Genomic DNA, 20,319 nt, shown 5'->3' with positions numbered 1-20,319 from the left:
CTGGATCTTCTCTATCACGTCTATTAGTCCTACCTGATAGGGAACCCAGATAGGTCAACAGTATTCAAGAATCGGGTGAACAAGAGCCTTATAAGCCACGTGTATGAGTTACATTTCCTTAAGGTTCTTCCGCTGAATCTGAGTATGGTGTCTGCTTTTCCCACTATCTGTTTTATGCGGCCATTCCACTTAATGCCGCTCTGTATAGTTACGCCTAGATATTTTACGGCAGACGCTATCTCCAGCTGTTTGTCATCAATAGTGTAGCTGTACAGTAGTGGATATCTTTTCCTATGTATGCGTAATATGTTACCTTTATTACGTTCAGGGTCAACTGCCAGAGCCTGCACCATTCATCAATTCTCTGCAGGTCGTTCTGCAAATTCTTACTATCTTTCTTCTGGCGTTGCTACTTTGCTATAGACAACTGCATCATCTGCGAATAGCCTTAAAGAGCACCCGGCGCTTTCTACTAGACCATATATATATACACTGCAAACAGCAACGGTCCTCTCACATTTCCCTGTGGTACACCGGATATTACCTTTACATCTGTCAATTTAGTTCCGTTAAGAGCGACGTCTTGAGTTCTATCTGCAAGAAAGTCTTGAATCCAATCGCAGATCTGCTCCGATAATCTGTAAGCTCGTATTTTTTTCATTAAACGGCAATGCGGGACCGTGTGAAATGCCTTACTGAAACCATGGAACACGGCATCAACCTGAGCGCTTTTGTCCACTGCGCTGTGGATCTCATGGAGGAACAGAGCGAGCTGAGTTTCGCAGGACCTGTGTTTGCGGAATCCATGTTGATTTTTATAGAGGAGATGTTCATTTTCCAAAAACGTCATAATTCTTGAGCATGAAACATGTTCCATAATTCTAGAACAGATTGACGTCAACAATATAGGTCTATAATTGTACGGATCTGTTTTCTTAAAAACAGGAATGACCTGAGATTTTCGTTGCTCAAGCTATCTACGATAAATTACTGCTAGAAGGGGAGCAAGTTCTTTCGCATAATCATTATAGAATGTTACAGGTATCTCATCTGGTTCTGACACCTTTCCAAAACCAAGCGATTGTGGCTACTTTTCGTTGAGATGACAATTTCCTTGTCCGACTGCTGTTAGTCTCTGACCAATGGTGCGGGCTGAAGGAGGATGTTGCCGGTCGTGGTGGCCGAGCGGTTCTAGGCGCTTAGTCCGGAACCGCGCGACTGCTACGGTCGCAGGTTCGAATCCTGTCTCGGGCATGAATGTGTGTGATGTCCTTAGGTTAGCTAGGTTTAAGTAGTTCTAAGTTCTAGGGGAGTGATGATCTCAGATATTAAGTCCCATAGTCCTCAGAGCCATTTGAACCATTTGAAGGAGGATATCCCCACGCATTCTGACATCGAACAACTGACATATCCAAATGACACACGAACTTGGATATTGTACAGTTAGACTAGCCGGGAAACGGAGGCCGACAATGAGGTCCCTTTCAAACTCTTATCAGGTGCTGATAGCGCATTCTTACACGAGTCAGTGTCGTCCACAGCGATCACTCAACATCTGACGCTGTTCACGACCCTTGTATACCCACCAAGCCTGGCAACGACACTAAACACGAACAGCAACAACGCACTCTAGAGGTAGTTCTAACTGCCACACAGGTATGAAACTCTAATCGTTTACATAGCGTCAACGGTGTGTACATATACGAAGTTATATTGACATTTGGTCATGTCTTCTGGGTGCTTCACTTTTTTCCGCCAGGCTGTTTAATTTCGTCTAAGAAATCTAGGGTCGAGAAATCATGATGCCTCTCGGCTGCTATTACTCGTCAAACTTTTCACTAGTGTAGGAATGATGCAGTTACTTACGTGTGCTGTCCACGTCAGAGCTTCCGTTTTTTACAGTGGTCTTTCTGAAACAAAAGAAAGAAGATTTCAGAGAAGTTGTAACATTACACTCTAATTATCCAGATTATTATGACCACCGACCTAGTATCGATGCAAATCCTTCTAGACGATAGTAGCGTCACCCGACGAGGAATGCCTGCCAGTCAGACACACACACGGTGGGTGTAGTATCAGTGAGCGTGCTGTATGTGTGTAGAATGGGGATGCGTGCGACCTGTCTGAGTTTGACCTAGGGCAGAGGCTCGGCACGAGCGTTTAGGAAACTGCGCAAATTCCAGGGTGTTCCAGGAGTGTTGTGGTAAGTGTCTTCAACCTGTAGTGGAACCAAGTTGAAATCACGCCCAGTGGTCGAGTTTAGGCGGCCGCCCCTCATTACAGATGTCGAAAGTCGTAGGCTGGGTAGACTGGTAAAACAGAACTGGCGGCGCACTGTGGCGGAATTAAAATCAGACTACAATGTTGGGCAGAGTACAATCTTAATCACGCCGATGCGACACCTTATGCTCTGGGGAATATTCACGTTGGGATTCATAGGTCCAGTGGAGCTCTTGCAAGGCACCGTGACGGCCAAGGAGTCTCGTTGCAGACCACGTGCACCCGTTCATGACGATAACGTTTCCCGGCAAGCTTCACTGAGAAAAAGTGCCGTGTCACAAGGCCAGTAGTGCGACGGAGTGGTTCAAGGAACACAGTGGCGAGTCCCAGTTGATACCTGGACCCCCAACTCGCCAGATCTGAACCCGATCGAAGACACCTGAGATGTGATTGAACGTAGCGTCAGGGGTTATTGGCCCTCACCCCGGAATTTAAGGGAATTAAGTATCTTGTGTGTGCAGATGTGGTGGCAACTCCCTCCAGCGACCTACCAAGGCCTCACTGCTTCCTTGCCACGACGCATTGCCGCTGTAATCCATGCCAAATGTGGACATACCGGCTATTAGGTAGGTGGTCATAATGTTCTGGCTGATGAGTAAAAAATGGATAGTGGAGTGAAGAATCATCGAAGGTGCCGAAAGCTGAGAAACTCGAAGAGGTTACAACAAAGAAGAGCAAGATTAGTGTTTAAAATCCGGTGGTCATTACAGACAAAGGATAAGCTCGAATTGAGGAGGGTTGGGAAAGGAAATCGGTCGTATCGTCTCAAAGGAATGAGCCCCATATTTTGCCGGAATGATTTTGGAAAATCACAGAAAACCTAAATCTGGATGGCCAGATGAGGGTCGGAACCGTCGTCCTACAGAATGCGAGTTCGAAGTGCTAATCAATGCTCCATCGGTGAGTATACAGAAGTTCAACCGACTAGCGAAAGACCAACTTCTCTTTTCATAATTTTCTTAGCTATCCTAACTTACCCAGAATAGCATTTATATGGATATTGCATTGAATTGTTCTGCCTGTGCAGATATTGTGAATTTATTTCTTACGTGTCGTAAATATTGTTGATATAAGATGTAAGGATATAAATAGTGTTGCTTTTAATCTAAATCTTGAAGAGCACAGAGACATATCGTTATATTTGCAAAAACTAATAATTCATTAATTGAAATAATGGAACAGAAGAATGTTTACGAGGTGTATAGAGGTCAATAACGCATGTAAATTATAGTGAGAGCGGATGCGAAAGTTTCAAAGGTCTCTCCGAAATGGGCGGCTGAGGGTCATACACGGTACATGGTCACTAGAGGGCTGCAAACTACTCCAAATAAACACTACGCTTTGTCCACATTAGACGATGCCATATAAAAATGCTACATGAGCAGTGATAACGTCCTATCGGAAATGGCAACTTCCTCATTCCCTCTGAATTACATTTGTATATGGCTCTGTTTTCCATGCGCACCACTACGAAACTGTTCATTTATCCTTTTTATCGTGAAATCTATGCATTATTCGCGGTGTAAACCTACCCTTATGGATTATCGTGTAGCATGCTAGCTTAGGGAAATGAATCCTGCCCTCATTCAACCCGCGTGCGAGATAAGCGATGGCTCTTCTCATACTGCCTTCGGCATGTGTAAGGATTTTCTTTGGTATTCTGCAAATTTGAAGATTACCCCTCCCTCCTCCCCCCCCCAACCTCCCACCCCCCACGGACGTCTCATTAAATGCCGATTGCCCCGAAAGAAACGGCACGTGGTCTACAATTAAAAAACAGATTTTAATAGATGCATGATTGCCACATTAATTAGTTCTGTGCTTCAACTACTTTCGTATCTAAATGAAGTGGAACAAGTTAGTTTACAGGTCAAGTATACATGATTAATTTCAGTGAACGGTTACTTGACGATTAATCAACATATTATTTTTCAGTCCTACTCGTGCAACTACACTTAAAATAATTTTTTTGCAGGATAGCAGTTTTTAGATAAAAAGTTGTGCATGAAGTAGAAGCAGTTGTCATAAAAAATGATTTTAAATTAGATCTGTTAACTGTCAGACATTTTATGTTATTATGCAAAAGCAGTAAGTACTGGGAGATGAAGAAGCTTGCACAGGAGAGCTGCATCAAACCAGTCTCAGGACTGAAGACCACAACAACAACATGCAGATAGTGAAAAATTTTGTTGGTGCATATTTAAATCGTTTCTGAGTCTGACAGCTCCCGATCGGACAAGTAGATCACTGTTCATTTTCCTTTGTATCCTCGTATCACACAATACCGTGGATAACTTTGGGATTTGACAGGATGTGTGGGTGCTCATTGCGTCTCTCAAGTTCCTCGCCACCCTACCTCGACAACCAGAAAACGGTAGAACGGTAGGGAGGAGGGAGGGAGGAGGGGGCGAGGCGAAGATTACTCGCGTTAGAAAGAAATTATTTTGCATGAAGTACTACTATAAGTGATTGCTCTATGAACAGTGTTCTTGCTTTTCATCGAAATCGATCAACTAAATGGCAGTGGACGAGCCGTCTACTACATACATGTTCTCACGTTGTCATGGGCAAACGCTGAAAGGAAAGAAGATTAACATCATATTGTTTCCGAAAAATCTCTTTCTGTTTCTTCTTTTATCTCGTTACTTGTCAATATTTTTTAATTTCCTGAATCAAAACTGATATCCTCTTATATCAGACGTACATGAAGTATCTGTTTTTGTTCTTCTCTTACAAATGTTGGAGAGAGGAAGGAGAAAGGGTTTCGAAATGGGAAGAATGGGCAGACGTAAAAATAGGCGCAGCCGTATCTCAAGGGAGTGTTACGCTTACGTTACTGTTCACGACGGAAGCTATCAGGTATTGTTCGCCTACGATGTTAGTGTATACAGAGAAAGGGCAGCGGCACAAAATTGTGGGAAATGTAGGAAGATCTACAGAGCATTCACGCTCGCTGCAGCCATCAGCAGGTGAACCTTAGCACAAACAAAATGTAACATATCGTCTTATCAAGCGGAATGATCATTCGTTGTTTGTTTAAACGAACGGTGACTAGTCACTGGGAACATTCATAAAAGTAAAACACATAGGGACATGCGTCTGGAGCGTCCTAAACCACAACCACCATATAAATTTAATAGTAGGAAAACAAATGCCAGGCAAATACGTTGGACGAATCCAGAGGAAACTTAAGACACCTACGAAAGAGGTAGGCTACAACACCGACGTTCGACCGATTCTTATCTATTTCTTATCATATTCAATAAAACTTTTTTTGTACGTGAACGTGTAGCCACGCTTTATTACACAGGTCGACCTTGCTAAATGGGTAAAATTGCAGGAAATAAAACCTAACGAGGAGCAAAAAAGATCATATGGATATGTGGTCGTGAAAGCTTTCCAAGAGAGGTACAACCACTTTAAGGTGGCGATAAAAGATCTTTAACAGTGTAAGTTCCAGTGACTCAAAGCGCACGCGAGAGGACACCAGGAAAGTTGGAATGTTCTGTCTGTAATAGTGTTTTAGCTCCAAAGTCAAGAGCACCATCACGTAGTAGTCACATCATTCTACGTAGGAACGGGACGTCATCCAACAGGGGAGGCTTCGTCACTCGCAGGAAGTGCAGGTGTCCAACGTGGCGGGAGCCGATAATCCCCCCCCCCCCCCCCCCCCCACTCACTGCGGCTGACCCAGTATTGACGATTCACTACCACCACACCATGAGGACCCTCCAGTAGCCGACAGGTGGGTGTTGTGAGGGCTGACGATACGTAAAGGCAGCGTCATATGTGAATAGGGTGGATGAATGAAATCTCAGCATCATGGTGGTCTCTCCGACGGACCAGCGACAAAATCGTCACCAAAGGACCAAGTCCGTAGGTAACAAGCAATGCCTGCACAGTAAGTGACAGGTGCAGTGGCAGTCATGAGAATTATCCCATGCTGGCGGGTCGCCGTCATGGTGCTGACACCGGCATCACTGTCCAAGTGTGTAATCTCCACTTTCCCGTGGACGTACCTCCCTTGAAACACATTTATCACAGCATGTCTTATCAGGGACCGTTCCCTGCAATTTCTTCCCACTTAGCAAAAACACTTTGAACGTCGTTTCGACCACTGTTAAAAGTGACCCGCATCAGGTTGACGCGTTTACCATTTGGCCAGTGCTACGTTCAGATTTTATAGATTCACATCCCGTCCTGTCCCTGGTATTGATCTCTATCTTGACTGGATGTAGGAACGGAGAGGTGGTGACTGGCGTAACTTATAGACAGCAGCTTTTTTTTCCAACAGTAACCGAAATATAGGACCATAAAACAACGTGAGGACGCGGTCACATACCCGGAAAGTTTTATTGAAGACAACAACGCGAGCAAAAAATCTACATTCGCACTATTTCGGTCAGTTTAAGTCCGTTATCAGGTAACGCTAATAAAGAAGGTAAAAGATCCTAAGAAAAGCGGCGCGTTTCGTCACGGATTCGTTTAGTAAGTGAGAGATGCTCATCAAACTCTAATGGCAGACAATAGAGAGTCATTTTGCGACAAGTAGAAGTTTACTGTTAAACAACGGAGCAAGAACTTTTCAGATAACATATTAATTTGTTTCGACAAATTACAGATGAAATGGAGATATGCGGGATATATGAGCTGCTGTGGAAGTTTGCCGTTAGCTGTTCATGCCACGCACCATTCGCGGCTGGATCAGGAAAGGGACGAACGACAGTGATGACCCTCCTAACACCGTAGTAGAAACTGTGTTCTCAGCTCGCAACTGACAGGCTCTGCAGATCCTGTAGGCTCCCTCCAATCGAACAGATAACAGTAACACTCTTTTCACAAAATTTCTGCTACCTTGATGTCATTTGACGTCACACACAATATCGACTACCGCATGATCGGCTATCAACTTTGTGACAAGAAGGAATATCAATGTAATTTGCTCCTTGGTTCACTCGTAGCAATTTCAGCTTTCCTCTTAGGTTCCCGCCTAACCACACACTCGGAAATCGCCACATATTCGTAAACAAACAACGCAACATTTGTGACAAAGAAGAATACGAATGTTATTGAAGCTATCCCTTTAGGTTCTTGCCTGACTACACACTCGTAAATCGTCATATAATCGGAAATAATGGGTCAAATATTTGTGAAAAGGCAGAATATGACTTTTATTGCTGCTCGTTTCAGGCGCAGCAATTAAATCTGTACTCTTAGTTTCCTGCCTAACGACAAACTCGGGAATCGCCACACATTCGCAAATAAAAAGCAAAATATTTGAGGTAAGGAAGAATATGAATGTTATTGCTGCTCGTTTCATTCGTAGCAAACAGACGTCTTAGGTGCCTGGTAAGCACACGCTCGAAAGGCGGCACATATTCGGAAATAAAGAGCCAAATATTTGTGAGAAGGAAGAATATGAATCTTATTTTTGCTCGTTTCAGTCGCAGCAATTCAAGCTGTCCTCTTAAGTCCCTGCATAACCGTACATTCGGAAATCGCTAAGTATTAATTTCATCCTTCGTTCTCAAAACAGATGGAATGTAAATAACATCGAATATAGCAGAACGTACTTGTATTACGCACACAAGAAAGTCCCAGAACGTGTTTACAAAGCTAACATGAAAAAAATTGCATGTGAAAGGATGCCAACCCACATCTTTTAGATCCAGTAACCACGAGGTTATCCATTACACTAGCACTTATTTTTCATGTTTGTCTCCTGTCTTGATTAACATATTCTCTCTTGAAGGCTTATACCGTTTACGCGTTGATACGTGCCATTTAATGATACTCGTGACTTGTCTGTAATAAATTTTCGTTGCTCCCTTACCTTGAAACGACAGACTGCAAATTATAAAACAAACGCGTTTCATGCTTAATTTGTAAATTATTGACGATAACAAGCCAGTCCTGAGAAAGCACTCTTATCTGAAGGCACTAACCATTGATAAATCATTGTGACATGTTGGTATAGGAATAATTATAGTAAGTCATTCCTAGAATGAGGGGTTTTTGTACATCTCTGCCGGCCGCTGGTGGCCGAGCGGTTCTGGCGCTACAGTCTGGAACCGCGCGATCGCTACGGTCGCAGGTTCGAATCCTGCCTCGGGCATGGATGTGTGTGTTGTCCTTAGGTTAGTTAGGTTTAAGTAGTTCTAAGTTCTAGGGGACTTATGACGTCAGCAGTTGAGTCCCATAGTGCTCAGAGCCATTTGAACCATTTTGTACATCTCTAGCACGCCCGCATGACGTTTTGTGAGAGGCCCGTATCGAACGCTAACGAAAGTCGATAGCCGGTCATGCGTGTGACATCAAAATGACGTCACGTTTGCAGGAAGTGAAACGAGTATCACCCAGGTAACAATGACGCATGTGACTACGTCCGCTGGGATGTAACGAATACGACTGATGTAGGACAAAACACGACACCATTCGTTTTAGCTAAATTTAGTACTAGAAAATAAGTTCCATGATTTTAGATAATCGAATAACATGGACTTGATCTGAAAACTCTGACCCTAACTAACCAGCCATTTATCATCACAAGGTGTACAGTAAAAATCACGGGTGAAATGCGTGACGGCAATAAGATTAAAACCGGTGTCCGACAGGGCTGCTCTTCAACATAGTCTGGAAAAGTAATCCGAGAGTAGAAAAAGAAATGAAAATTCAAAACTACCGGAAACACTCATAACTAGGACTACATTAGGGTTATGCAAAGAAAGCAAGTAGGAGTAAACTACTGAACTACAGACTCACATCGCTAACGTCGATTTGCAGTAGGATTTTGGAACATATACTGCGTTCGAATATTATGAATTACCTCGAAGAAAACAATTCATTGACAAACAGCCAACACGAGTTCAGAAACGATCGCTTCTTTGAAACACAACTAGCTCTTTATTCTCACGAAGTAACGATTGCTATGGACAGGGGATGTCAAATTGATTCCATGATTTCAGTTTTCCAGATGGCTTTTTACATCGTTCCTCACAAGCGTCTTCTAATCAAATTTCTAGTCTATGGAGTATCGCCTCAATTCTGTGACTGGATTTGTGATTTCCTGTCAGAAACGTCACAGTTCGTAGTAACTGACGGAAAGTCATCGATTAAAACAGAAGTAATATCTGCCGATCCCCAAGGAAGTGTTATAGACTCTCTGCTGTTCCTGATCTACATAAACCATTAAGAAGACTATCTGAACAGCCCTCTTAGAATTTGTAGATGACGCTGTCATGTATCGTCTTGTAAAGTCATCAGATGATTAAAGCCAATTGTAAAATGATTTAGACAAGATATCTGTATTGCAGGAAAGGTGGCAACTGACTGTAAATAACGAAAAGTGTAAAGTCATCTACATCAGTACCTGAAGGAGTCCGCTAAATTTCGCTTACGCGATAAATCTAAAGCCGGCCGAAGTGGCCGTGCGGTTAAAGGCGCTGCAGTCTGGAACCGCAAGACCACTACGGTCGCAGGTTCGAATCCTGCCTCGGGCATGGATGTTTGTGATGTCCTTAGGTTAGTTAGGTTTAACTAGTTCTAAGTTCTAGGGGACTAATGACCTCAGCAGTTGAGTCCCATAGTGCTCAGAGCCATTTGAACCATTTTTGATAAATCTAAAGACTATAAATTTAAATAAATTGGAACCGTCACATACGTAATGTTGTGGGGAAAGAATACCAAAAATTGAAATTTATTGGTAGTACATTTAAAAATGCAGCAGGTTGGGTTGTTTTGTGAAAGGAGACCAGACAGCGAGGTAATCGGTCTCACCGGTTTAGGGAAGGACGGGAAAGGAAGTCGGCCGCGCCCTTTCAAAGGAACCATCCCGGCATTTGCCTGGAGCGATTTAGGGAAATCACGGAAAACCTAAATCAGGATAGCCGAACACGGGAGTGAACCGTCGTCCTCCCGAATGCGAGTCCAATGTCTAACCACTACGCCACCTCTGCAAAAGAAACTGCTTACACTGCGCTTGTCCACTCTGTTCTGGAGTACTGCTGTGCGACTTGGGATCCGCATCAGATAGAATTGATGGAGGACATCGAAAAGTTCAAAGAGACATAGGGGAGAGAATGGCATGAATATGATGGGCGAATTACTGCGGTGTCAATCATTATAACTAAGGCGTGTTTCGTTGCTGCAGGATGTTCTAATGAAATTTCGATCACTAACTTTCTCCTCAGCGTGAAAATATTTTGTTGGCGCATACTTACACAGGGAGAGATGATCATCATAATAAAATAAGAGAAATCGGAGTTCACTAGGAAAGATTTAAGGGCCCGTTTTTCCCGTGTGCTTTCGAGAGTGTAACGGTAGAGAAGTATTTTAATTGGATTGACGATACCACTGCAATCTAAGATGCTCTGGAAAGTTAGACTACAAATTTCCTTCCATAACACTTAGTTCGAGTTCTCAGTACTCGAAATCCAAAAATAGTCCACCAATTGTGGTCAAATCTAGAGAGTACCATACTTCAAGAACTTGGGCGAATTCTTTGAATATACTGGAGAGAGACAACAGCACAGAGAATTCACCTACAGAAATTCATAAGGACCTACGGAAGAAACAAAATGTACGACAAAAACTGTTCCTCCACGCATACAAAATTTTGGTCTACTGCATGGTTACTGAAACTGAAGCCCTGTATTCCAGGGGAACTCTTACACATCACATAAAATGCGACATGGAAAACACCCTGAAAAAGTTTTAAATCAAATAAACTTTACCAACAGCCGTACACTTTAAGATATTTTATTTTATTTCGAAAGCAGCCAGTTTCGCCCATTCATTTGGCCACCTTAAGGCCCCATACACATTTTTTCGAATCAGCGAGCTTTTCGTATAGCGCCCCAAAACTGGATATCGTGAATCCCAATCGTTGTGTAGCTGATTTACGCTTTTCTATGAATCAGCTGCACAACGACTGGGATTCACGATACCCAGTTTTGGGGCGCTATACGATAAGCTCGTTGATTCGAAAAAAAAAGTATGTGACCTGAAGGTGGCAAAATAAATTGCTGAAACTGGTTTGCTTTCGAAATAAACTATCTCAAAGTGTATGGTTGTTGGTAAAGTTTATTGAATTGAAAAGTACGTACCAGCTGATGTCCCCTGGTCGTAATGGACCAACAGAGATCCTGAAAAAGGTCCAAACGTTACGGAAGATAGTTACAGACTAAATTTTCAAAAACAACGAAACAGTTATCCATCTTCACGGCAGACATTCAAAAAAGAAAATAAGAACTTTATGGGCATATCCACAGGTACTTAGCAGCAAACTTACGACTTACCTACAAAACCGACGCAAATACTGTACATTGTATTCAACGAGTCAGGGCCGAGATAAATTTCTCGGAAGCTTTAGATAGAAGCTCGTACAGGCGTAAAAACTGGCAGAGGAGAAGTCTACTTGGAGAAAGGAATTGTGAATGAAACAGTAACACGACTGGCTGAAGAAAGAAAAAGAATTTATGGCGGAACTATGAGAATTGCGCGAAAATTCAGAAAATTTATCATAAAGCTTTGCGTGATTCAGCAAGGTCTAACTCACCTAATAATAATAATAATAATAGTAATAAGTGATGAAACTGTCTCAGCTGTGCGGAGATTTTTTGTTAGCTACACTAGTGCTGGGAGAGGTGTCTTCAACACATCATTAATAAACTGTGCACAGAGTCACCTATTAAAGTTGGTTCCAACTGCTTCTACTAAGTTTAGTGTCTTCACATTGCTCTACGTTGCATCATCTACCACAAAGAAGATTTTTTCCTCTCGCTAAAGTTTATTTCTAGACAATGCCTACGTCGTCTGTGACTTCTGTAAATTGAACATAGCATTGCAGTCCATTTCAAAAAGTGCGTCTGTAGCACCTTGAGGTCCGACAGGTTGGGTACGGAATTATGGACAACGGTGGACCTCCCAGAAAGATGTGAGCTTTGAACGTTTGTCATACTAGTGCCGAGCTGTTGCCCGCCTCTGGCAGCGGGAGGAGTCCCTGCGCCAGCTTCCCCGACACGCGGTGCATGACGTGCGGTCGGCAAACAACGCCCGCCAGACGTCTACGCCCTTCCTGAGTCATTCTTCACCGCTCGCCTCCTAAAACACAAATGCCTCAAGGAAAAGTGGCACTTTATGGAAGTACTTTTTATGTGTTACCTTCAGTTGGTGAAGAGATGTGAGAAAACTGCATTTTAGAAAGAAAGACTTTTAGTCATGGTGGAGATGTCAGTCATTATCGAAATAAAACTCCCTGTCACATTTAAACTGTGTGCCTGACCGGGACTCAAACCTGGGACCTTTACCTTTCGCGGGCTTATGCTCTACGACTGAGCCGTCCAAGTACGATTTACGACTCGCTCTCAAAACTTTATTTCTGTTAAACTATTTCGAAACTGCAAAACCCGTAGGGCTTATCGTAGAAAGATACGTACAATAAGAAATAAATTTTTGTCGTACGAAACAGGTTAAATGGTAAATGGGCCAGCATAAGTTCATTAGAAGAAAATTCTGTCGCAATGCTATTGCGTCAGGGTGAAGTGGCTCGATTTTAATATTATTTCTGATTGCGGTAACTGGTATCGGCTTCTAGCTGTCGAGCTTCAGTAGACTAAACAGATATAAGTCGATGTTTACGACAGGTATAGTCTGTAGCAACAGGCAGTGACGTCATTCAGTTATGCACGAAGTATAAATCCTTAGTTTTTATGACTGTTTACTGTACATGGTAATCCACTGAATGTGCTCCAACAGGATAGGAACTGTAGACAGTTTGTTCGGGAAAAGTCACGGCTATTGGTTCGTTACACGCTCTGGTCCATTCCTTTTCAGATAGTTTCCTCATACCCATTTAGAAAATTGTCGCAGGAAAAGAAGGCAGCGGAAAACTTCTGGAAATGATGAGAATACGAAGAATGATATTTAATATGTCGCACGTATTAACAAGCAACGCTTAAACATCGAAATTACTTACACAAACTACTTTTCAGGAAGCCATAATTTTCTCACGTCAATTTCGAAACATGTTACAGGTGCTATATAAGCAAGTCCGATTCGTCCACGACGCCGCAACGAAACGAGGCTCTCCTTGTACTTCATATGGAACCGACTGTAGGTAAATAATAAGTACGTGTTCAATGAGACAATCTCATCTCTTTCTAATTGTGTCTAGGACACAAGAAGTGCGCTCAAACACTCCTCAGGTCAGTAAGATTTAGGTCTCCTTCTTTTTACACTTCCGGCAAATACTGCTGTGGTCACTTCAAAACAGCCGCGGCAGTTTCCCTTAGGCGCGTTTTCATCTAAGCTGGTAACCCATCTCTAACGCCTACGAAACTGAACTAACTTTCCTTCCTCCACATCTTGCGTGCAATGCCCAATGAGGACCCCACTGATTCGAAGGTACTTGCCTGTCCCTCAAAGATACTTGACTTCCACGAAACTGCAAATGTGGGATCGCCAAGCGACGAATTTAATTAATAGAGATAGCGGCTTCAGCTTAGGTGAGTCATGGAATCAGGCGCTTTCTGTAATAAAGTTACAAAGAATTCGTGAGGGAGCTGCTGAGAGGGATATATTGACATCTCAGGCTGGATAGACTCCGCAGCCACAGCCATTGTACCGCTTTCCGCCGATCAGCATCTCTGGCACCTGTGTATCTGTGGTGGCACGCGCAGTGGCGCGGTCCGCGAATTTAAAAGGACGGAGCGAGAGATGTAGCGCCAGTCTTTCGTTTTACTCTGAAGAATGATAAACAGCCGAAATATTAGAAGCTGAATTTATGCTGCTGCACATCCGAAATTTAACAGAGCTGTCATTCCGCCGACATTAAGATGCATTTGCTACCGTGTTCCGGCAATCTTTTGTGTGCTGCTGAGCTGGCATGATTAAGCACGGATCACCAAAGCTTGTGAATCATAGATGTCTCACTTCTAGAAATGAGCTACACGCTACTGAGGCTGTATCTTATTTGCGTAATTACGCGATGGAAGGACAACTGGAAAAAAGAGGAGACATTTGGGACTGATCTTCCAAATCACAGGCGCATCAGCAAAGGACGCGTGGCTGTAACTTCGGGGTCATTCAGATGCAGGAACCTCTAGCACAGCCCGCCGCTTTCTCGTCAACTCAGTGCGCAGCGAGGCACAACATGCAACGAAAGGCGCCGTGAAGTAATGCACAGCAACTCGCTAACTGTTCGCAGTCTTGTGCTGTCGCCGCTGTCAACAAAGGCTCACATCACTCTTAGCTCACCCCCCCCCCCCTCCCGCCCCCCTCCTCACCGACACCACCTCATCATTTTTCTCTCGACGTAACGCCTTTTTGTGTGGTCTACACAAGTTCTACAGCATAACAGTAGGCATTGTTTGGCAGGTTCCACAGTTTAATCTATTTTTATATATTCTGTAATTTGCACGGCGGATAATATTAGATGCTGTTAGATACTTTTCGCTATTCTCAGGTGCTTCGTTTTGTGCTTATTTCCGTATAGATACGATTCTTTGCTCATTCTCCAACTAGCCGTAATTCCATCATCTTGCAAAGCAACCTAGGATGGAGTCGAAGAAACTCTTCAAAAGACCTTATCTGATTTAACGGACCGCTCACTATTCATCTGATTTTCCGAGATAATATGAAGTATTAAATTCTTATGTGAAAAAACCGAAGGACAAACTTATTTAACAATTTAACAAATACGCGTGTCCCCGAACTTACATTAACAACCAATGGTAAACTCGCAAGAAATTAAAGATCGTATGTGAGAAACCCAGAGCCGCTATTTGTAAAATGAATAATGTATTCAGGATGCATCACCTCTCAATACAAACAAAGTTAAGATTTCCACCTTGCTACATGCTTTCCATCCTTTTCTGTAGTTTTGGCTCCTAGATTTTGACCGAGACAACGGTAAAACTGCTTGAGGCTGTAGAGGTGAATGATAGGAGTGCCACGGAATGATAAAATTACTAACAACGACATTCTTCGCAAAATACTGGCAGAAAAAGAAACCTTAAGCACAGTAAAATGCAGATAATTACAGTATCTCTGACACGAGAGATGAAAACAGGTAAAAACGGCTGCAGAACGTTCTTCAAAGCAAAATGTCTGGTAAATGATGGGGAGAGAGAGAAGAAGAAGATCTTGGTTCGGAAACTTCAGGACATGGAAATTTTTCGAACGAGCGAAACTGATACGTATAGCTGTGATGGTCCCCAACAACGAGAATGGACAGTCATTAGAAGAAGAAGATTTTCTTAGTTTTAGTTATGTCATGTTCCGTAGATCATTTTCCCGGTTATTTTATATATATATATATATATATATATATATATATATATATATATATATATATACTCCTGGAAATTGAAATAAGAACACCGTGAATTCATTGTCCCAGGAGGGGGAAACTTTATTGACACATTCCTGGGGTCAGATACATCACATGATCACACTGACAGAACCACAGGCACATAGACACAGGCAACAGAGCATGCACAATGTCGGCACTAGTACAGTGTATATCCACCTTTCGCAGCAATGCAGGCTGCTATTCTCCCATGGAGACGATCGTAGAGATGCTGGATGTAGTCCTGTGGAACGGCTTGCCATGCCATTTCCACCTGGCGCCTCAGTTCGACCAGCGTTCGTGCTGGATGTGCAGACCGCGTGAGACGACGCTTCATCCAGTCCCAAACATGCTCAATGGGGGACAGATCCGGAGATCTTGCTGGCCAGGGTAGTTGACTTACACCTTCTAGAGCACGTTGGGTGGCACGGGATACATGCGGACGTGCATTGTCCTGTTGGAACAGCAAGTTCCCTTGCCGGTCTAGGAATGGTAGAACGATGGGTTCGATGACGGTTTGGATGTACCGTGCACTATTCAGTGTCCCCTCGACGATCACCAGTGGTGTACGGCCAGTGTAGGAGATCGCTCCCCACACCATGATGCCGGGTGTTGGCCCTGTGTGCCTCGGTCGTATGCAGTCCTGATTGTGGCGCTCACCTGCACGGCGCCAAACACGCATACGACCATCATTGGCACCAAGGCAGAAGCGACTCTCATCGCTGAAGACGACACGTCTCCATTCGTCCCTCCATTCACGCCTGTCACCACTGGAGGCGGGCTGCACGATGTTGGGGCGTGAGCGGAAGACGGCCTAACGGTGTGCGGGACCGTAGCCCAGCTTCATGGAGACGGTTTCGAATGGTCCTCGCCGATACCCCAGGAGCAACAGTGTCCCTAATTTGCTGGGAAGTGGCGGTGCGGTCCTCTACGGCACTGCGTAGGATCCTACGGTCTTGGCGTGCATCCGTGCGTCGCTGCGGTCCGGTCCCAGGTCGACGGGCACGTGCACCTTCCGCCGACCACTGGCGACAACATCGATGTACTGTGGAGACCTCACGCCCCACGTGTTGAGCAATTCGGCGGTACGTCCACCCGGCCTCCCGCATGCCCACTATACGCCCTCGCTCAAAGTCCGTCAACTGCACATACGGTTCACGTCCACGCTGTCGCGGCATGCTACCAGTGTTAAAGACTGCGATGGAGCTCCGTATGCCACGGCAAACTGGCTGACACTGACGGCGGCGGTGCACAAATGCTGCGCAGCTAGCGCCATTCGACGGCCAACACCGCGGTTCCTGGTGTGTCCGCTGTGCCGTGCATGTGATCATTGCTTGTACAGCCCTCTCGCAGTGTCCGGAGCAAGTATGGTGGGTCTGACACACCGGTGTCAATGTGTTCTTTTTTCCATTTCCAGGAGTGTATATATAGTGCTAATATTAATATATATTACTGAAGTTTTTAGTTCTACGCATGCAACTATATTCAGAGGTACATTTTTTTTATCAGTTCTGAAACAAACTCGTCCATGGAATAGAAGGAGTTAAGCTAGATTTAAAACTTGATCTGCTACTGCCAGACACTTTATGTTGTTGGCCAAATGATCAAGGGTTTTTGTTGCTGAATAATGTACTCCTTTTTGAGTAACTGACAGCTTTAATAACGGATAGGAAATGTCATTTTTCTCTCTAGTGTTGTACGTATGAACATCACTGTTCTTCGCGAACTGAGATGGATTGTTTGTAACGAATTTCGTTAGCGAATATATGTACTCTGATGGTGCAGTTAAAATACCAAACCCTTTGAAAAGGTGCCTACATGACGTCGTTGGGTGAACACCACTAATTATTCTCACTGCTCTGTTTTGTACAATCAATACTTTATGTCTAAATGGTGGGTTACCCCAGAAAACTATTCTGTAAGACATTATTGAGTGGAAATATGCAAAGTACTTAGGAGGCTGATCTGTTTATTATCAAGACTAGCGATTATACGAAGAGCGAAAGAAGCTGAACTCAGTTGTTTGAGAAGGTCAATAATATGCTATTTCCGGTTCAAGTTGTCATCAATCTGAAAACCCAAAAATTTGGAGAAACCTACCCTGTTAACTGAACCCTGTCCTACGGAAACAATATCTAACAGATTGGCTACTTCAGCAGGTAAAAAGTTTAGCAAATGTGACATACAGAAGCAGCGCGTGCCGCAGAAAGCATCAGAGTTTATAAGTCTCCTCGACTACCAGGATACTAAAGACGAAGTGCAAATTCTGGGTGGATTGAGATGGAGACGAAAATCGGCCTGTCTTTTCCAAGGAACCGTCCCAGAGTAAGTTTCAGTGATTTAAGGAAAACACAGAAGGCACAAATCTGGACGACTGAAACGGGCTTTCGAACCCCGCTCCTAACAAATGCAAATCCAGTGCGTACCACCTCACTCGGTAATGTGCGATGTGGAACACCACGAAAAGTGGGGAGGGATTACAAACAGGAGTACAGGACGCACACGGCGTTCCGAAATCCTACTTGGACAAGGATAATTATGTGGATAGAAGACGTGAGCAGTATGTGTGCATTTGTCGACAAGAAGTCAAAGGCACAGTCTTCGATCGTTCGCCACGCAACTACCTGTCGACTCCCGTAATTCTGCAGGCGCATGAGCTGACACAGCGCCCAGCTAAGCAGACTGCGAGCACGGCCGGGTTGCTTCACAACTCAGCGCGGCAAGAGGAAGGCTTTTTGTTGCAGTGCACTGCCAGCACGAGTGAAGAAACCGTGACAGTATGTACAGTCTTGCACTGAGATCCATTGCTGAAATATATGGATTATATTTCGCAGACATCGTTATAATTTTTGTACGATAGATCACCAACTGAGCCTCCGGCATAGCCAGTTGCCACATCTACAGACACAAGGTCCAAAAAAAGTAACAAATTACGACAAATATGTCCGGATATGCTTTAATTTGAATTATTATTGAAACAGTAGTGTACAACGACAAATTACCTACCCGCAACTATCCGCTTATACGGACTATACATGTCGTGGTCTGAGCATGGTTCAAATGGCTCTGAGCACTATGGGACTTAACATCTGAGGTCATCAGTCCCCTAGAACTTAGAACTACTTAAATCTAACTAACCTAAGGACATCACACACATCCATGCCCGAGGCATGATTCGAACCTGCGACCGTAGCGGTCGCGCGGTTCCAGACTGTAGCGCCTAGAACCGCTCGGCCACCATGGCCGGCGCCTGAGCATATTAAACGTCTTAGGGGTAATGTATTGGAGCTTAAGACTGAATTAAAGAACGTTTTTTTGGGTATCACCTTCTACTCCATTGAACAGAACCTTCACTTTTATATATTAGTTTATTTTCTAGTTAGTATTAATAGTGTAATACAATAGTATTTTGTGATGTGAAGTAATTTAATTTCACTTTACATAAATAAAAGGATTGTCTTTGACTTCTTCCACATTTCAGAGGATCCGTTGCGAGGTATACACGGAATATGATCAAATTAATGTCGAGTGCGATGCTGGTTCAGCTGGAATGACGGTTCTTCCGAAATCGATCACGGGAGGCATCAACCGCTCTTCAGGTGGTGAAATTGCCTCGTCCTATTCTCTTCGAAGTGGTTTCTCTGCTCTTGTCCGGCATTTAATAATCGAATCGTTTCCTCATGTGTTAAGCAGTTAGCCCTAATCTTCCTACCTTTTTCTGCGTCATATGCTGGTGTCGTTGAATAATACCGCTGTTATCGTGGAAACAGATGACCTGTACAAATGGAGGTATCTGTTTTCTGCGTAATTTTTTCATGATTGTATACAGAGGAACTGAACGGAAGATGGATGAATAATTGTGCACTGTGCTGTTGCATTTCCGTGATAATGGATGACTGGTATAACAGGAAGGGAGAGGATGGATCTCGGTAGTAGCACATACACTCTGTGATAAAAAGTATGCAGACACCCCCACAAACATAAGTTTTCCGTATTAGATGTATAGTCTGCTACATACTGCCAGTTACTCCATATCAGCGACCTCAGTAGTCATTAGACGTCGTGAGAGCGCAGAATGTGCCGCTCCGCCGAACTCACAGACGTCGAACGTGGTGAGATGATTGGGTGTCACTTGTGTCATAAGTCTGTACGCGAGATTTCCACACTCCTACACATCCTTAGGTCCACTGTTTCCGATGTGATAGTGAAGTGGAAACGTGAAGGAATACGTACAGCATAAAAGCGTAGAGGCCGACCTCGTCTGTTGACTGACAGAGACCGCAGACAGCTGAAGAGGACCGTAATGTGTAACAGGCAGATATCTATCCAGACCATCACACAGGTATTCCAAACTGCATCAGGATTCACTGCAAGTACTATGACAGTTAGGTGGGAGGTGAGAAAACTTGGATTTCATGGTCGAGAGGCTAGTCATAAGCCACACATCACGCCGGTAAATGCCAAACGACGCCTCGCTTGGTGTAAGGAGCGTAAACATTGGACGATTGAACAGTGTAAAAACGTTGTGTGGAGTGGTGAATCACGGTACACAATGTGACGATCCGATAGGAGGGTGTGAGTATGGCGAATTCCCGGTGAACATCATCTGCCTGCGTGTGTAGTGTCAACAGTAAAATTTGGAGGCGGTGGTGTTATGATGTGGTCGTATTTTTCATGGAGGGGGCTTGCAC

At 43.9% G+C, this 20,319-nt stretch overlaps 1 protein-coding gene across 1 annotated transcript in view; it reads right to left on the bottom strand.

Annotated features, from left to right (window-relative positions):
- LOC124605828 (ABC transporter G family member 23) overlaps window positions 1-20,319 on the bottom strand; it is a 344,743-nt gene that overhangs the window by 258,785 nt on the left and 65,639 nt on the right. Inside the window, exon 2 of the mRNA XM_047137757.1 lies at window positions 1,867-1,910. The gene's annotated coding sequence lies outside the window, so the exon portion shown is untranslated. The remainder of the gene's footprint in view (window positions 1-1,866; window positions 1,911-20,319) is intronic.

Source organism: Schistocerca americana, chromosome 3, assembly GCF_021461395.2.
Source record: "Schistocerca americana isolate TAMUIC-IGC-003095 chromosome 3, iqSchAmer2.1, whole genome shotgun sequence".
In the NCBI taxonomy this organism is placed as follows: domain Eukaryota; kingdom Metazoa; phylum Arthropoda; class Insecta; order Orthoptera; family Acrididae; genus Schistocerca; species Schistocerca americana.
The sequence above is the reverse complement of the archived record's forward strand: the minus strand, read 5'-3'. Positions and strand labels throughout refer to the sequence as shown.